Genomic DNA, 6,451 nt, shown 5'->3' with positions numbered 1-6,451 from the left:
CACACCCCTCTAACGCGTTACATAATAAAATAATTATGTTGCAAAGAAGCCTCAGGATGGATTTACAAATCTAAATCAAACATGACCCCTGCAATAGAAGGAAGAAGATAAATTTTAAATATTAAATATCATTTCCATTTAAAACGCTCACCTCCAAAAAAGACTTTCAAAACGAAAAAAATAAGCATAAACAATTGAGCTGAACTGACAGCAATGTAAAGTAGAAATCAAAACGATTGCTGCGATAATTCGAAAAATGCCTTGCGCTCCTATATTTGAGACCCCTTTAAGATAATCACCAAAACTGATTATTTCTCAATACGCGCAATACATCGCCCACTCGGTAAGACGATGACCATGTCCGTTGAATGCGCTTAAAGTGGTTCAAACCTTCTACAATAGCGACTGTCAACGATGCTAGGTTTAAGAAGATACGGAGCACTCCGGGCCAGAAGATATCAGCGAGCCCGACAGCACTGGGCACGGATTGGCCTACCTCGAACCGGAATTCCGCGCTCCATGATTCGGTACTCGCCGAACTTGTTGGCTTCGCTGGTGAACACTTCCCGTACTAGCGGCTCGTACGGATATATGTCGGCTAGTGCGCTGGGACCGGCGCTTGAATTTCACGCGGTCATGCCTTCACATCTGCAGCACCCGGACCTCACCCGCCTACAGCCAGCATGGTTTCGTTGAACCATCCGCTGCATCCGGGACATTCTTTGACCAAGTCGCAGGTTAGAAGCTTCTGCAGTGGATCTCCTGATCAGCACTAACGTCGAACTCCCTATTTACAGCAAATCACCAATCCCTCTAGCAAGAAGCAGGACCTCAGCACTCTGTGGCGCGTTGCGAGGGCCATGCGTAGAGGTTCCGTTCCGAACGAGAGTGTGGAAAAATCGGACAAGTGGATATTGGATTTCGCCAAGAAGGTGTGCCCGGACTCGGTGCCGACACAACCATCATTCAACGTTGTTGATGGGAGCGATGCTAATCCTCCCTTCTCGATGGTAGAGCTCTCCATAGCACTATTGACGGGCAACAACACTGCTCCTGGTCCGGACAAGATCAAGTTCAGCTTGCTGAAAAATCTTCCGGACGTCGCCAAGCAGCGTCTGTTGAAACTGTTCAACACGTTGGTGGAGCAGAACGTAATTCCACACGAATGGCGACAGGTCCGGGTGGTTGCCATTCAAAAGCCCGGTAAGCCGGCATCCGACCACAACTCGTATCGTCCAATCAGCTTGCTGTCGTGTCTACGCAAGTTGCTGGAGAAGATGATCCTCGACCGCCTCGAACCATGGATGGAACGAGAGCACTTGCTGTCAGACACGCAGTATGGCTTCCGGAGAGGCAAGGGAACAAGCGACTGTCTAGCTTTGCTGGCCACAGGAATCGACATAGCCCGTGGTAAAAAACAGCAAATGGCTTCTGTCTTCCTAGACATCAAGGGTGCATTCGATTCAGTCTCCATCGATGTGTTGGGAGTAAAGCTGCGGCGGAGCGGTCTCAATCCGACGATGTGCAATTTTCTCATCAACCTGTTGTCAGAAAAACACATGCACTTTGTGCAAGGTGATCTGGCAATCACCCGGATAAGTTACATGGGTTTGGCACAAGGCTCACGCCTTAGTCCATCCATGTATAACTTCTACGTCAGCGACATCGATGATTGCTTGACCGGAGACTGCACCCTTATACAGTACGCAGATGACGCAGTGGTTTCAATCGCTGCCAAGAAGGAAGTCGATCTGCTAGAACCCTTGCAAGATACCCTGAACAACTTGGCCCATTGGGCAGTTGGAAAGGGTATTGAATTCTCTCCGGAGAAGACGGAACTGGTCGTTTTTACGGGGAAGCATGAACCGCCGCAGCTCAATCTTTCTCTCTCGGGAAAGACTATCGAGCAGTCGGACCACTTCATGTACATGGGTACCATCTTCGATCAAAAGGGAACATGGGGGAAGCACATCAACTACCTGAAGCAAAAGTGCCTGCAAAGAACTAATTTTCTGCGCAGCGTCTCTGGCAACCGGTGGGGTGCTCATCCTTCTGACCTGCTGCGACTGTACAAGACAACGATACTCTCGGTGCTGGAATATGGCAGTTTCTGCTTCCAAACAGCTGCGAAATCACGCTTGTTGGTTCTCCAGCGGATACAGTACCGAAGTCTTCGCATTGTCTTGGGATGCATGCACTCAACTCACAACATGACCCTCGAGGTCTTGGCGGGAGTGTTGCCTCTGCGAACTCGTTACTACGAACTGTCTTACCGGTTCCTGATCCGGTGTGATTACAGGAATAAACTGGTAATTGACAACTTTGAAACGTTGCTGAACCTTCACGTTGAGTCTCGGCGCATGCTTCTATATTATGACTTTATGTCATCGTGGGAGTGGAGCCCGAGCACAACGGTACAGCGCACGCCTCCGTTAACCAGCAGCACCCTGATTGGCTTCGACACGTCCATGAAAGCCGATACTCGCGGTATCCCAAACCATCTTCTGCGGGGAGTTGTACCGTCGATCTTCGCATCAAAGTACAACCATGTTCCTCCAAACAACAGATTCTTCACCGATGGCTCCAAGCTCGACGGCTGTACGGGCTTCGGTGTTTATCATGAATCTTATCAGCTGTTCTTTAAGCTGAAGGACCCGAGTTCGGTTTACGTCGCAGAGTTAGCCGCGGTTTACTGCGCACTGCGAATCATCGAGACCATGCCACCTGACCACTACTTCATCTTCACCGATAGCTTTAGCTCTGTTGAGGCTATCCGGTCTCTGAAGCCGACCAGGGAGTCTGCGTTTTTCCTCACGGAAATACGCAAGACTTTAAACAACCTGGCGGCTCAGTCCTTCAGCATCACGGTGGTGTGGGTCCGCGCTCATTGCTCGATTCCGGGTAATGAGAAAGCGGACTTGCTCGCCAAGAAGGGTGCTGAGAGTGGAGACATTTTTGAAAGGCCAATTAGCCTACAAGAATGCTACGGTTTTCCGAGGCAGCGTGCGCTTCTGGATTGGCAAAAACAATGGGACGACGACACCAAGGGACGTTGGATGTATTCCATACGACCTAAGGTGCAAAGAAAAGCCTGGTTCAAGGGAATGGACTTGACGCGTGGATTCATCAGAACGATGTCCCGCCTTATGTCGAACCATTACTCGTCCAAGGCTCATCTGTACCGTATCAACATGAGTGATACGAACTTATGCGACTGTGGGCAGGGTTATCAGGACATCGACCATCTCGTATGGGCGTGTCCAGATCATCAGGCTCACAGAATTAAGTTGAAAGTTACCCTCAGGGCCCGAGGAAGACCACCAGAAATTCCGATGCGAGACGCGTTATCTCAACTAGACCTTGATGTTCTCTATCCGATCTATCAGTTCCTCTTAGATTCCAATATATCTATTTAGTTTTTCTTCCAGTTAGTTTTCCTTCAGCTAGTTTTCCTTCAGTTAGTATAACTCGCCTTCCCACAAAGCCGTCGTTTCTGGTTGCACCGGAAGCAAAGCAAGATCGCCCCAGCAGCTGGACACCGAGTTGCGGCTGAGGACAAAACGCAAAGGCCAGCAGAGCCAACCAAGACCCCTACACAATCCCCCTTCCCTTCCCACGCCTTGTCTTTAACATCAATCCCTTCCCTACTAACCCCGAGTAGGCCGCGGGTAATCGGCTCCCCTCCCACTAACATTTACACACAAGATCCTCTGTAATTATTAAGTTTTTTGTAATTACAAAAGCCGACTCGGTCCTAACCAGGTCCCAGTACCGAAAAGGACCTAATAAAAATAATTTTATGAAAAAAAAAAAAAAAAGCAGGACCTCCTCATCCATGCACCAACCAGGTGACACGACAAGCGGCGGCCAGCGCCAGCAATGGTCAGCAGAAGAAGTCCCGCGTCAAACGTGAACCATCTCAGCACGATCCAATGCACAAGGGAAGTCCCCGAACGGGTCGGCTATGGTCACCTCAACGCATCATGGGTTCAACCTCAGCCCAATTCACACCATGGAGAGTAAGGACTTTGCCTCGTTTTTATAGGTTTATAGGTTGAAGGTTGCTGCAAGGCATACTCCCGGCTGGAGAACCTCAAAACACATCTGCGATCGCACACCGTTGAAAAGCCGTACACCTACCACCCAAGATGTAGCAGGGCGTTCAGCAACGCGTCCGATCGGGAAAAACACCACGGCGGGAGAGACGACGGGGAAAGCTCGAACCACCTGTTCGTTCAACGGAAGCCCCCCGGTCAGAGGCTATGCAGAGTGGCAAGTCAACGAGCATGAGCAGTCCGAGCATCAAGTCGGGGTCGGACGCACACTCGTCGGGTCAACCGTCGATCAGCAGTCCGATGTCGATTCCGGCGCCTACTGCTGGGCTGGTGGACGACAACGACGGCGGCCGCATGCACGACGTGGCCGTACGCGGACGAGGATTTGGAGTTAAGTTTGAAAGGTCTACTGACATATTGAGCTTGTCTAACGAATGGTTTCTTCAATTTCAGGTTGCCGATCTGGCACACGTTCTGCGGGAAATGGTTGACCTCGGTGGTCCAACCACAGTGACAGCTGGTGCCGGAGATCCACAGAATTGATTCCAGAACCACATCAACAACAAGGGTTCTCTAATGAGCAATCCGCTGGCCAAAATCCCGGAGATCAACAGTCAGCTCCACTTTGAGCTTAACAGGCGAATAACCGATCACGAGATGGAACCGGGTTCGACTTCGTCTCCGTAGCCATCGTCCCTCGAAAAGAATAAATGCCAGATAATGGATTTGGGAGGTTTGCGACCTCCGTCGTCGTCGTGCAACACCAAGACGATGATGACGAACGCGTACCTGAGCAAGTTGCACCCCAACCAGGAGATGGTCGAGAACAAGTTGGGCCACATCGGCATAGTGACAAAGTAATCGGCCTGGATCATCTTCGTGACGGCGGTGCCAGTGACTGCCGGTGCAGCAGCAGTCGCTAGACCAAACTGCTCGACACATCGGTGAACATCACCTTGGCGGCCGGGACAGCTTCCAGCAGCGTCGCTAGATCCTTTTCCTGCTCCTTAAGATTACGGTAAAAGAACAGGTCGGATCTGACTGGTGAAGGTGCTTACTGCTAGGCTGGTGGACGATTACGACGGCGGCAGGGTGAGTTTGAAAGCTGATCCAGTGACGTATTGAGCTCATGGTCTCTCAATTTCAGGTCGCCAACCTACCCGTCTTGCGGGAAATGATTGATCTCGATGGTCCGGCCTCGGCGACAGCTGGTACCTGATTGCCGTTGCCCTTCGCCAATAACAACTGCCAGATGACGGATTCGGGAGGTTACAGCATGCGCTCGGCGGACATTAGCAGGCGGAGTAGCCAAGCATTGCTACAAAGTTCGATCTCGACGTTGCGCCCAAGCAGCTACTACAACTCGTCGTTCTACATTCCGAGCTCACCGGGAAGCTCGTGGCGGTCCAGTTCCATGTCTCACCGCCAGCCAGCAAGTTCCACCCCAACCAGGATGCCGTGTTGGCCGAGGTCGAAGAGGGTGAAATGGCCGAGATCAAGATGGGCCACGTGACGTGACGATTTGCAGCAGCATCACAAAAAAGCTTCCTCCAGGACCGGCCAGAACAGCCTCCAGCAGCACTGATTGGTCCTTCAGGTCACGGTAATAGCACAGGTCGTATCTGCAGCTTAATAATAAATAAATATATTGTATTTTATTAGACATATTTTTTATGAATAAAAATTTCGTTGTTAATTTATTTTCAATTAAATGAAATTTAAATCGTATTCCAAAAGAAAAATCACAAGCGCCCAAAGATAGGCAACCTGCAAAGCCTCTAAAACCGGTGAAATATTTCGCCATGCTCGAACTCGGCAGTTCATGAAAATCATGACATTTTAAGATCGACCCACTAAACCATAAAAATGGTTATATGGGTTGAACTCGAATTTTCATGATAATAACCATAAATATGGTTTTATTTGGTGAGCGTGAATGATCGAGCTGTAGCTGTCATAGCCCTGCGAAGTATGTTGTCTGTCATATCGGGCAGCCAGTCAAAAAAACCAGCTAGAAGTCGCCTGACAAAAAACTTTTGCTAGAAAGAGATAGGAAACCTGATGCAAACAAACGTCCAGCTGTCATGTAAACATACTTTCAATGTGTTGGTAAATTTGTGACTAGAAAGCCTTATTGTGTTTCATATGTTTATAGGTCCTTTAAGAAAAATAAACTCAAGATAATAATCTTGATGGTGAAAAAATAATCTTTTCCATGTTTTTACTTGCGCAACCTGTGTCCCTCTACAACACAAAACAACCCCCCCAATCAGTTTGGCATCCCTGGCCCACTTTTGTTTGTGTTTGTGACATCGCGGCGGCGAGGAGGCGCCTTCTTTTTCGTTCGACTTTTCGACGTCGTCGTCGTCGTTTGTCAGTTGCCATCAAAACGTCAG

The sequence above is a fragment of the Culex pipiens genome, chromosome 2, assembly GCF_016801865.2.
Source record: "Culex pipiens pallens isolate TS chromosome 2, TS_CPP_V2, whole genome shotgun sequence".
Lineage (NCBI taxonomy): Eukaryota > Metazoa > Arthropoda > Insecta > Diptera > Culicidae > Culex > Culex pipiens.
Note: the sequence above shows the minus strand (reverse complement) of the source record.